A 13,042-nucleotide genomic window follows, 5' to 3' on the forward strand; every position below is an offset into this window, starting at 1 on the left:
GCGCCACCCAGGGATCCCTGTAAATGTCTTTTGAATCAAATTTTTGATTGTATTCAAATCTAATACAGTCTAAACTTTTTTTGTATGCTCTTGTGTTTTTTAGCAAAACCTCTCACTTGGATGGCAGAATGTCAGTTCATTGTAGTTTGGATTTTTCTTTGTATATTTTGATGCAATGATGCCACACTTTCGGTTTGCTACGTCTGTTTGGGCCTTTAACATTATGTGGGAACGCTCTTTAATATTTTTCAGTTTAAAGTCCATTTGGTTTGATACTCCTATAGCATGTTCTGGGGTTGGTGGTCACCTAGTGTACCTTTTTAAATTTTATTTTAAAAGCTAATTTGGAAATACTACATCTCCAGGGAGGTGGTTTGTTTGTTTGTTTGTTTTTAAATCCCTTTCTCCCCATGGAAAGTTTGAAACAGGCAGTTTTTCTTGTGTTCTCTGGGTGGATGGAGGCAGGGGGTAATGTGGATTATTTCTAGTTCATCCTTAATGAACTTGATGAAAATAGAGGTTTTCCCAGTTAAGACCCTCCACTTAGGAAAAAGGCTTTTTCTTCTCCTTTCTGTAACCCTGCTATCCCCAGATCTGTTTCTTTTACTTGGTTGAGCAAATACTATCAAGGTGAGCCAGCCTTTGGTGTTTTATCTTGCTAATAACTTCTCATTTTCCCTTCATTTTTGGACTCTTATGTGTATCTTTAACTTAACATATTGATGCATTTAAAAAATATTCATAGTATTTAACATATCTAATAATACTTTTCTGTGGGAGAGTTGTCCTGAGGCACTCCAGAGAAGAATCTCGCATCTGCAGTGGCCGTGCCATTCATGGGGTTCCCCGGGCCTTGCTTGCATCTCTTAGCCCTGTATCCCAAGAGGTAATCAGATTTTTTTTTCATTTAATGGCAGCTCAAGTAGAGAGTGCATAGTCTATCCTGGAAAAATGCTCTATGAATACAAGCTAATAATTGTGTTTTGAACTGAAAACAGTGCACAAACTTGTATGCACAAAGCAAAAGCACAGTCCTTGTAAGGCATGGGATCGAAAGGAAGAAATGACCTTTTTTAGTTCATTGCAATACTCAGGAAATAAAATAGGCACGGACAATGTCAAGCACACCTGGTTCATTTTAAAATCATTCTTTTTCATAGAGGTTACTTTTTCTTCTGATCTCTGGATTTTAAAAAAATACTAAAACCCCACATAGTCAAGTTTGAACGTTTTGCCAAAAGAGGGCAGTATTCACCCACAGTGGAAAGTTAAGGGGCTGAAAAACTACTGGAAAGGCGAGTGGGTCTCTTTTTCCTCCTAAGGTTGATCAAGTCTGGAGAGACTAGGTCTGCGGCCCTGGTCGTCTGGGACCGTCCCAGGCTGTAATTCGTTTTTCTAGTACTTTTCCGCTTTTTAAGGTGCTAGTGTGAAAAGTTTCAGTCTTTGAGGATGCGCTGAAAAACCTTCCCTAGGTACCTGTCCAGGGTGGCTCGCCCCGCCCCCGCCCCCGCCCCGCGACCTGGGGGGTCCGGATCCAGGATACAGGAGGCCCTTGGCGGGGGGGGGGGGGGGGGGGGCGGGGAGGGGGTCTGCCGGGCGCCCCATCCCCTCCCCCGGACAGCGTCGTGGCTCCGCGCTCTGGGAGCAGCACACGGGAGCCGAGACGGGGGATGGACTTGGACGACGGAGACTTCGTGGACTTGGACGACGGAGACTTCGTGGACTTGGACGACGGAGACTTCGCACCTCGAGCCTGCCGGTCCCCCGCGCGGGCTCCGCCTACGCCCTTCACCGTGTGCCCCAAGGTCTCCTGGCCCCGGTCGCTCAGCATGTGCCTGCCCCGTCTGGGGACCAAGACAGAACTAGCAGGGCTGGGGCTGGGCTGGGGCTGGGGCTGGGCTGCTGGGGCTGGGCTGGGGCTGGGGCTGGGGCTGCGGCCCCCAGGGCGGAGCGAGCGGACCCCCAGACCCCCAGACCCCCAGGGCTCGGCAGGGCGCGGGCTGCCTCGGGGCCTCGGGCAGCACCGACTGAGCCGGCGTCAGGGGCGACTCTGGGCTGGATACTGAGACCGGGGAGCCCATCAGAACAGGCGGCACGTGGGCCTGGTTCCAAGGTTCCAGCACCACCCCGCGTCCCAACACGGGGGCAACGAACCTGTCCCACTGAGCTGACGTTTGCATTAAGTGAGATAATACGAGTGACACACAGACCCCCTCACCACACTTTCCAGGCCTTCCACCCTAAGACAAGGACAGATGCTGAAAGCACATGCTGACGTGAGGCTCAGCCACTCCATGGTGAAGTTGCTGTGGGGTCCGCGGTGTCCACGGAACAGAGAACTTCTCTCACGGTCCCAACTTCAATCTTGAGCAGAGGGAAATAGCCTGAGATTCTTGGAATTTTGAGATGCGAGATAATATCAGCAGTGTATGTTTTTTTGTTTTTTTTTTAATCATCATCATGAAATGAGGAATTTAGCCTGGTGATGAAAAGTTGAAGTCAGTGGTCGGTGGTTGTTCAGAGTTGAGACACACGTATTTGCCATACATCTTTACGGTGGTTTCCATTAAGTATTTTGCTTATTTTATAGGCTTGCAAACGCCAAAATCAGTCTTACTGTAAAAAGTAGTCAGACCGACTCTTGAACCTGGGAGCACTGCACTGTGCAGGCAATCAGCACAGCTCCAGAGGGGCCTTGATACGTGCAACCGTCCCTGTGTCACTTTGTGATAGCAGTTCCTGACAGCAAAAAAGCTTCAGACAAGGGGCAGTTTGTCTCATCAAGTGCCATAGACTTAAAAGGCTACTTAGGTCAGATCTGGACCCAAAGTTTTGATTCTTAGGTGTTTCAGAGAAGAAATTAGCACTCACTAGACACTGTCTTCTAGATGCAATGGACAGAATTTAAAACTGTTGATGTACTTGTGAAGAGCCTTCCAATACATATGGAAATAAATTCTTTTTTTTTCTTTTTTTAAAGATTTTATTTATTTATTCATGAGAGACTGAGAGAGACAGAGAGAGAGAGAGGACGAAGCAGATTCCATGCAGGGAGCCTGACCTGGGACTCGATCCCAGGTCTCCAGGATCATGCCCCGGGTTAAAGGTGGCGCTAAACCCCTGAGCCACCGGGGCTGCCCCGGAAATAAATTCTAATGGTTGGGTCTGCAGGGTCCAGACTGGGCCTGCTCATGAGCCAGATACTCCTACAGATGAAATGTGTGTTGCCATGGGTGAGTTCTCGACTCCTTGATGTCTCAATTTCCTAGTCCCTAAATGGGGATGCTGATAGTGTCCACTGTCTCGGGTTATTCTGAAGACTAAATAAGCTGATGCATGTTAAATACTTAGGACAGTGTCTGGCCCTACTAAGTACTATGGAAGGGTTCACTATTATTATGTTTACAATTAAGGATAGGAGCCGCAAATTCAAATACCTCCAGGAAGCTGCCCGGTCAAGCCATGTGAGGGAGGTGGGAAGATGAGAGACAAACTACTGCGTGAGTCGTGTGATGGACTGCAACCAGCTTTGCTTGGATCTGTGGAGGTCAGGAGGGGTGAGAGGTAAGCCAGCAGCAAGGGCCAGCCAGCCACTGAGGTCATTGCTGCCCTGTGGGAATTTGGGCCTATTGTTAGTGAGCTTGCTGCATTTTTCAAGAAGGTATGGAAGTCGAAAATGAAATTCCCTAACTTTTAAATCTTAGAGGATAATTTAAAAAAATTTTTTAAGTGAAAGGCAACACCACACAGGCCCAACCACACATGTTTGTAGGGTACTTTTATGTCAGGACCTTCCATTTGTGAACTCTATTAGGGAAATAGTATAAAGGCCAAGAAATATGTGTAAAGTCTACAAAAACTGGTGCTCTACTTCTTTTGGGCTCCAAATCCTTGACATAGGATTATATTTACAAGTAAGCAACATCATGAAGGCACACTACTAACTGCATTGAGATAAGAATTCTGGAAGAGAAAAAGCCCATCAGCCTTTGGAAGCTAAGGCCTGGCCTGATTTCTCCCTAACAGCAGCATCAAGAATTTTTGTTAAACGACACTTAAACATGTATGGGTTGTCATTGTAACAGTGGAAACAATGTAAATAAACATAGCCAAAGTGCTTTGTAAATGTTAATTAGTAGTAGTATAACTTTATTGAGTTTGTCTTTCCATGTTTTTAAAATTTTCACCTTAATATATTTTTCTCAACTGTAGGTAAAGAAACTTCACTATACTAAATGATTGATTACGGTTGGTGTTTCAAATCTAGAAAAGTGCAGAACTACTCCCTCCAATTTTAATTTACCTCCATCTATAAAGGTATCATTGGGTTATACTATATGTTGGCAAGTTGAATTTAAATAAAATATTTTTAAAAAAGAGATATCATTAGGCATTCAAAGCAAATATCGTTTACCAAATAGTCCACTACCATTCAGAAACTCTCACTTCTTACACTGAGTACTTCACTAAAGCAAATCTTTCAGAATTGGAATTAGCAAACAAAAAATTTCTAGTAATGAACTTTAGGGAGCCTGTTCAATAATCAGAAGCCCCATGTAGCTTTTGTTGACTTTACTTCAGCACCAGGTCGCTAGGTGGTACCTCCAGAATCTCAATTGCTGGTTATGAAATGTGATTCTTAGAATTCCCAGGAGTGAGAGATCGAGCTTCGGTTGAACTCAGGGACTGTGATTAAACAAACTCTAAAAACCATCTCGATGCCACTAGAAAAATATAAAAAGTGATTTGAGAATTTCCCCAAAAGTTTTAGATTGGAGAGTATGGGCAATGTGAAGCATTAACTATTTAATTAAGGCATTTCCTTTGTGTACAAAGCTCGCCTTGCCCTCCAGATATACCAGCCTTGAGAGGGAGGCTGTGGGTGGCAAATGGCAAAAGAACAAGTTCCTGTCATGAAAACATTTATCTAGCTGATAAAAATGTCATCTCGTTCAAGAAGAAAATAGGATTCCTTCAGCTTTTTCCAGTTTCCAATCCAATCAGACAACCAGGTTTAAAAAAAAAAAAAATTAACTCTCAGGGATTACTTTGGCCTTTGAAACAGAATTTTTCATAACTTTTTTGTAACTGACATAACTTGCTGGCTTTGAGTTATCACTTAACCGTAGTGAGCAGGCCTGGACTCCCTAGACACTTCCTCCATTTGGCATGGTTGAAGGTAGGGAGGAGGGACTCAGGCGAACTATATCTAAATTCAGACCTACCCCAACTATTGACCTGTTGGAGAGAAAATGGAATAGTTGAAATGTGTTTCCTATTTCATCGCCTGCTTAATAAGTCAGGGTACACTATTTCAGCAAATGCCTCCAATCTTGGGGGTCTAACATGGTGTAGTCTCACCACCCTAACGATTCAGGACAGCTTGGTCCTCAGAGAGGAGCTAGAAGAGGCTGTTCTAGAAGGTGAGTGTTCATGGAGCCCACTTGAGGATCTTGGGTGGAGGAACAGTGAGGAGAGGGCAGGCCCAAGGCTGTGAAGTGATAAAAGCTTCCAGCTGTTGGCATTGTGTCCAGGGTATGCCCCATCCCTGATATCTGGGAGTCATTCATCAATCAAACCAACCTATGGGAGAATTAGTTTAGGGGATAAACAAGTCTTATCTGGACATGTTAATTTGAGGGTCTCTCATGGGACAAATAGTTGAAGCCCAGCAGTAGTTATGAGGAGCTAGAAATGTATGAGGAGCTAGAAATGTAGATCTGTGATGTTGAGTACTCACTCCCCTAAAGTGCCAGGGAGGGTGCAGGGTGGAGGTGTGGGACAGGAACACACCACTGAAGGGGATAAAGTGAGCTAGCCAACATAGGACAGGCAGCAGGATATGTCCCAGGAGGCGTGACCCAGGTTTGACAGAGTCGGGCTTGGAAACTGAAAGCCTGAGAGTTGGATGGTGCAGATGATTTAGCAAAAGCACCTTCAGCAGAAAAGGAATGGAAGCCAGATTGCAAGGATAAAGGAGTCGTAGGTTTGCTTTTCCAGATTTCAGAAGTTGGCCTCCACCAGGTATTAGCATCCCCATCTCTGAAGTCTCAGGATTCTCACCCAAAAAATAGAGATGAGCAATTGCCTATTGATGCCAGGACCCAAGGGGTCTCGCCTCGGATTTCCTACAATAGCTTGCACTTAGATGATGTACGCAGATTGAATTAGTGAAAGAGAATAGTGTTTTCTACACAGAACTCCACATTTCAATCCCTACTGTAGATTCATAAGTGAGATGAAGAGAAGCATTGCACAATACAGTTTTTGCGGGAATAATGATAATACGAGGCCACAAAGCTGAAGTCCTTGTTCTAGTTAGAGAGTGCATATATCAAAAGTCGAATAACAGTACAGGTCCGATGCAATAAAGACCAATCTGTTTTTTTTGCATTTATGGAGTAAGAAAGGATAGTGAATGTCCTGGTTTGTCAGCTTGATAGGTAATGTATATAGTGAAAATAAGTGACAAAGGGTAAATCTGAAAAATAGAGAAACTTTGTTGAGATTTACTTGGGCATCCTGGTGGAGAGGATGCAGTTCTGAGAGATCATTGGGATAAGAGTGTGCATTAATTCAGCTGGAGGGGGGAAATGTGATTTCCCAGGAGGCGCTTGTAGAATGAGAAAAGTCTGCATAGGCTAGAACTCTGGAAAGCCCCACAGTCAAGGGAACACATTTATAAGCAAGAGCCAGGACTGTGGGCTGTGGGTGCGAAGTCTGTGCACTGCTCGACTCCCCATGGTGCTGGGAATGGTGCCCGCTGCAGCTGTGAGGTGTGCTGACCCTGGGGGGAAGAAGAAGAGGAGTCAGAGAAGAACATAGCAACAAAACAAGGAGTGGAGGAGGGTGGTCAAATCTGTCAGAAGAAATCGGGGGTAGCAGAGAGCAAATTTTGCCTTCAAGGTGTTAGAAAAGAAGAAGGTCGGAGGAATTTTGCTGTTTTGTTTGTTTTTTAAAACATGGGGAATGTTTTGTGTGAGCGATAGGCAAAGAGAACGGAGGTCCTGTAGGAGGAACACATAGGGAGGAGCATGTTTTCCTTGGAGCTTGCGGTTCCAAGGAGACGTGTTCGCTAACAGGTTAGTGTTAGCAAGTAGCTGGGTGCCCGAGGTCTGGACGGATGAGGCAAGACGCAGACCTTATGTGAAAGAGGGAAACAGGCTACAAGCCTCAGAGCCAAGGCATCTGGAGCCCATCACTGCTGTAGCAGATGTGCCGGCCCAGGCTCCGAATGAGCCCGATGTTTCTGGCTCCAAAGGGGGAGAGAAACATGATAGTAATGGTGAGAATCACAGAAATCAAGTTAAGGAGATAGTGGATGTTGAGCACCTAAATGTTTCTATTCGCCCATTCCATTGCTTCAATGGCATCTTCAAATAGTTTTTAGAAAGTTTTTTTTCTTTTTTTAATCCAGTGGAGTGGTACATTTACCTAAGGGGATTGTGTTGGCATGGGCGAACACAAAATAAGAACAAAATACCAGAGACTGGGCGACTGAAATGCCACTTGGTTCTTCGAGTTCTGGAGGCCAGGAGGTCCAAGGTCGAGTGTCTGCTGAAAGCTCCCTTCCTGGTCCGGTGAGTCAGACGCTGCCTTCTCATGGCTTCATGTGGTGGGGAGAGAGACCATCTCCCTCCTGTCTCTTCCTGTAAGGGCCCTAATCCCATCATGAGCTCTCCACCCTCAAGACCTAATTGTGCCCCCAAAGACCCCACCTCCTAATACCACTATATGGGGATTCAGGCTCAACACGTGGATTTGGAGGGGAATCAAGCATTCAGTCCATAGTAGTGACCTGGGTTTACGTCATTAAAATGTTTATCAAAAACAAATAGGTTACTGATATAGTTTAAACAATTTGGTGTGTTCTTTATCTAATCTGTATGTTCCTTTCTACTCTGAGTTACAATAAACTGTTTCTTAAGGTACGTGGAAGGCCTTCTCCTTCCTGCTATTGCATGAGATTGAGCGCACCTGACCAAAATTCACACCATGGGATCTTTTCCAAATGCAACATGAAAACATTTAAGCATTTTAAATAGTCTGCCTTTCTTTCAGGCAACAGAATAGCTACAACAAATGACATAACCCGGTTTTATTGTCTAACTCCAGACCATGCAGTGAAAAACTGAGTTATGTTTAAAAATCATCTTGTTTTATTGTTCCATCTGATCAGTTTGGATCACTGTATCATTCCTCTCCCAGTGATTTTTTCTTCTGAGCAGGAAAAAAACGTTTTATGTTTGGATTTTAAAATGGAAAAAAGAAAAACATGAACATCATTTCAGCTAAAGATACTGTAAAAAAAAAAAAAATTCCTAAGTCTATTAACTTCATTTAACAGCAGAACCAAAAGGCCCTCATTTAACCTCAACTGCTGCAGAATCCTTTATCTATATAATATGAGAGATACCCATAATACTTTGTGTAAATGGTTTCCAAGAGTAAGGACACAGATCTTTTATTTTTTTGTGAGTATTTTTTAAGTTTTTATTTTATTTTTTATTTTTTTAAAAAATTTTTTTAAAGATTTTATTTATTTATTTCTGACAATACACAGAGAGGAGAGAGAGAAGCAGAGACACAGGCAAAGGGAGAAGCAGGCACCATGCAAGGAGCTTGACATGGGACTCGATCCCGGGTCTCCAGGATCAGGCCCTGGGCCAAAGGCGGTGCTAAACCGCTTGAGCCACCCGGGCTGCCCTAAGTTTTTATTTTAATTCCAGCATAGTTAACATAGAGTGTAATATTAGTTGCAGATGTACAATATAGTGATTCAGCAGTTCCCTAAAATATCAGGTGCTCACCACAAGTGCACTCCTTAATCCCCGTCACCTATTTCATCCATCCTCCCATCCCCCTCCCCTCTAGTAACCATCAGTTTATTTCTCTATATTTAAGACTTTGTTTCTTGGTTTGCCTCTCTCTCTTTTTCCCTTTGCTTCTTTATTTCTTAAATTCCACATGAATGAAATCGTATGATAATTGTCTTTCTTTGATTGACTTATTTTGCTTAACATGATACCATCTATGTTGTTGCAAATGACAAGATTTCATTCTTTTTTATGGCTGAGTAATATTCCATTCTATGTATATACCACATCTATTCATCAAGTGGTGGACACTTGCGCTATTTTCATAATTTGGCTATTGTAGGTAATGCTGCTATAAACCTTGGGGAACAGGTATCCCTTTGAATTAGTATTTTTGTATTTCTCAGGTAAATACCTGGTACTGTGATTGCTGGATTGTAACGTAGTTGTATTTTTCTTTAAAAGATTTTATTTATTTATTCATAGACACAGACACACACACACACAGACACACACACACACACACAGAGGCAGAGACACAGGCAGAGGGAGAAGCAGGCTCCACACAGGGAGCCCGACGTGGGACTCGATCCCGGGTCTCCAGGATCACACCCTGGGCTGCATGTGGTGCCAAACCACTGCACCACTGGGGCTGCCTGATAGTTGTATTTTTTACCTTTTGAAGAATCTCCATACTGTTTTCCACAAGGCTGCCCCAGTTTGCATTTCCACCAACAGAGCAAGAGGGTTCCCCTTTCTCCACATTCTCACCAATGCCTGTTGTTTCTTGTGTTGTTGATTTTAGCCATTCTGACAGGTGTGAGGTGGTATCTCATTGTAGATTTGCATTTCCCTGAGGGTGAGTGATGTGGAGCATCTTTTCATGTGTCTGATGGCCATCTGGATGTCTTCTTTTTTTTTTTTAATAGTTAATTTATTTATTAATGAGAGACGCAGAGAGAGAGAAACAGAGACACAGGCAGAGAGAGAAGCAGGCTCCATGCAGGGAGCCTGATGTGGGACCCGATCCCAGGACTTCAGGATCACGCCCTGAGCCAAAGGCAGACACCCAACTGCTGAGCCACCCAGGTGTCCCTGGATGTCTTCTTTGGAAAAATGTCTGTTCATGTTTTCTGCCCATTTTTAATTGGATTATTCCTTTTTTTAGGTGTTCAGTTTTTTGACTTCTTTATATATTACTAACCCTTTATCAGATATGTCATTCACAAATATCTTCTCCCATTCCATAGGTTGCCTTTCAGTTTTATTGATTGTTTCCTTCACTGTATAGAAGGTTTTATTTTGGTATAGTCCTAATAGTTTATTTTTGGTTTTGTTTCTCTTGCCTCAAGGGATATATCTAGAAGGAAGTTGCTGTAGTCAATGTCCAAGAGGTTACTGCCTGTGTTCTCCTCTAGGATTTTGATGATTTCAAGTCTCACATTAGGCCTTTAGTCCACTTTGAATTTATTTTTGTGTTTGGTTGTAAGCATGTGGGCTGTTCTGTTCTTTTACACGTAGCTGTGCAGTTTACCAAACACCATTTGTTGAAGAGACTGTTTTTTTCCCATTGCATATTCTTTCCTTCTCTGGTGAAGATTATCTGACCATAGAGTTGTCAGTTCATTTCTGGTTTTGTATTCTATATGTTGATCTATGTGTCTGTTTTTGTGCCGGTACCATATTGTTTTTATCACTACAGCTTTTTGATACAACTCAAAGTCCAGAATTTGGGCCCATGGTGTAACGGTCAGCACTCTAGACTCTGAGTCCAGAACTGTGATGTCTCCAGCTTTGCTTTTCATTTTCAAGGTTGCTTTGGTGACTTGGGGTCTTTTGTGGTTCCACACAAATTTTAGGCTTGTTTTTTCTAGCTCTGTGAAAAATGCTGTTGGTATTTTGATAGGGATTTCTTTAAAAGTGTAGATGGCTTTGGGTAGTATGGTATAGACATCTTACCAATATTTGTTCTTCCAGTCCATGAGCATGGTCCATTTTTGGTGTCATCTTCAGTTTCTTTCTTCAGTGTCTTACAGTTTTCACAGCACAGGTCTATCAGCTCTTAGGTTTATTCCTAGGTATTGCTGTTTATGGAGCACTTGTAAATGGGACTGATTCCTTAATTTCTCTTTCTGCTGCTTGGTTATTGGTGTATAGAAATGCAATGGATTTCTGTATGTTGATTTTGTATCCTGTGACTTTACTGAATTCATGTATCAGTTCTAGCAGTTTTTTGATGGAGTCTTTCAGGTTTTCAGTATAGAGTATCACGTCTTCTGCAAATAGTGAAAATTTGACTTCTTCGCTGATTTGGATGCCTTTTATTTATTTTTTTGTTGTCTGATTGCTATGGCTAGGACTTCTAGTACTATGTTAAATAATAGTGGTGAGAGTGGACATCCCTGTGTTATTCCTGATCAGAGAGGAAAAGCTCTCAGTTCTTCCCCATTAAAGATGATATTAGGGCAGCCCGGGTGGCTCAGAGGTTTAGTGCCACCTTCAGCCCAGGGTGTGATCCTGGAGACCCCGGATCGAGTCCCACGTCAGGCTCCCAGCATGGAGCCTGCTTCTCCCTCTGCCTGTGTCTCTGCCTCTCTCTCTCTCTGTCTCTGTCTCTCATGAATAATAATAATAATAATAATAATAATAATAATAATAATAAAAAGATGTTATTAGCTTTGGTTTTCTCGTAGATGGCCTTTATTATGTGGAGGTATGTTCCCTCTAAACCTACTTTGTTGAGGGTTTCTTTTTTTTCATGAGTGGATGCTGTACATCAAATGCTTTTCCTGCATTTATTGAGATAATCGTATGGTTCTTATCCTTTCTTTTACTAATGTAGTGTATAATGTTGATCAACTTGCAAATATTGAGCTACCCTTGCAACTCAGCGATAAATTCCCTTGCTGAATGATTTTTAAAATGTGTGGTTGGATTCAATTTGCTAGTATTTTCTTGGTGAGTTTTTACATCCATGTTCATCAGAGATATTGACCTGTGGTTCTGTTTTTTAGTAGAGTCTTTATCTGGTTTTGGTATCAGGGTAATGCTGCTCTCATAGAATGCCTTTGGAAGTTTTCCTGTCCCTTCTATTTTTTGGAATAGTTTGAGAAAAATAGGTATTAACTCATCTTTAAATGTTTGGTAGAATTCTCCTGGGAAGCCATCTGGTCCTGGACTTCTGTTTGTTGGGAGTTCTTTGATTACTGATTCAATTTTTTTGCTGGCTCAGTCTGTTCAAGTTGTCTATTTCTTACAGGTTTAGTTTTGATAATTCATTTGTTTCTAGGAATTTGTCCATTTCTTCCAGGTTGCCTAAATTGTTGACATATACTTTTTCATAACATTATCTTAATAATTGTTTGTATTTCTGCAGTGTGGGCAAGAGTTTGTGCTGGTCTTCTGCGGGAGGGGCCTGCCATGCTAGGACTGAAGCTGCGGACAGCTTGACTGAGAAGGACAGTCCTGCCACAGCACAGGGCGGGTGTGGCTTGGTGTTAAGCAAATTAGGCAACCAGTATTGGCCTTGTATTGCTTTCTGCAGGCGGCTCCATGTTTATGCTGAGGGGCGGGGGAGGGAAATGGTGTCAGTAAGCAACTTTCTTACCAGAGAGGTGTATTCATGCTTGTTGCCTCTTATGGCTATGCTCTGAGAAGGGTGAATAATCTCCCCACTAATGTGCCCCTAGTGTCCTCAGATCACTTTTCCATGCTTTTTGCCCACCACCTCCCCATTGTTTGCCTGCCTTCTGTCCAGGAGCAGAGCAGTGGCCTGTGGGCTCTCTCCCAGCCAACCCCGCTGACCTTTAAAACTCTAGCCTCAAGTCCACCTGATTGCAAGTGCTCCCAAAATTCAGCTCCTCTCGTTTTCCAGGTCAGTGGCTTTGGGGAAATGTTCTTGTGCATTCCCCTACCCCTACGTGCTTCTCTACCTCACTCTTATCCTCCACCATAGCTCCCTCCCCTCTGCAGCAGCCAGGATCCATTTCTCCCCTAAGCCATGTCTCTACACTTCCTACCTTCTGCCATGTGGCCTCTTCTCTCCCTTTAGTTGTTCAGTTCATTCTGTCAGTCTTCAGGTTAACTTTTGGGATGTGTAGGATGATTTGATAGTTCTCGAGCTGTGTTTGTGGTACCAAATGAGCCTACGATCCTCCTACTCTGCTGCCACTTTGAAAATCCAGGACACAGATTTTAGGATTCATTTACCAGTGTCCCCTGGATTG

Source organism: Vulpes lagopus, chromosome 9 (genome assembly GCF_018345385.1).
Source record: "Vulpes lagopus strain Blue_001 chromosome 9, ASM1834538v1, whole genome shotgun sequence".
Taxonomy (NCBI): Eukaryota; Metazoa; Chordata; class Mammalia; order Carnivora; family Canidae; genus Vulpes; species Vulpes lagopus.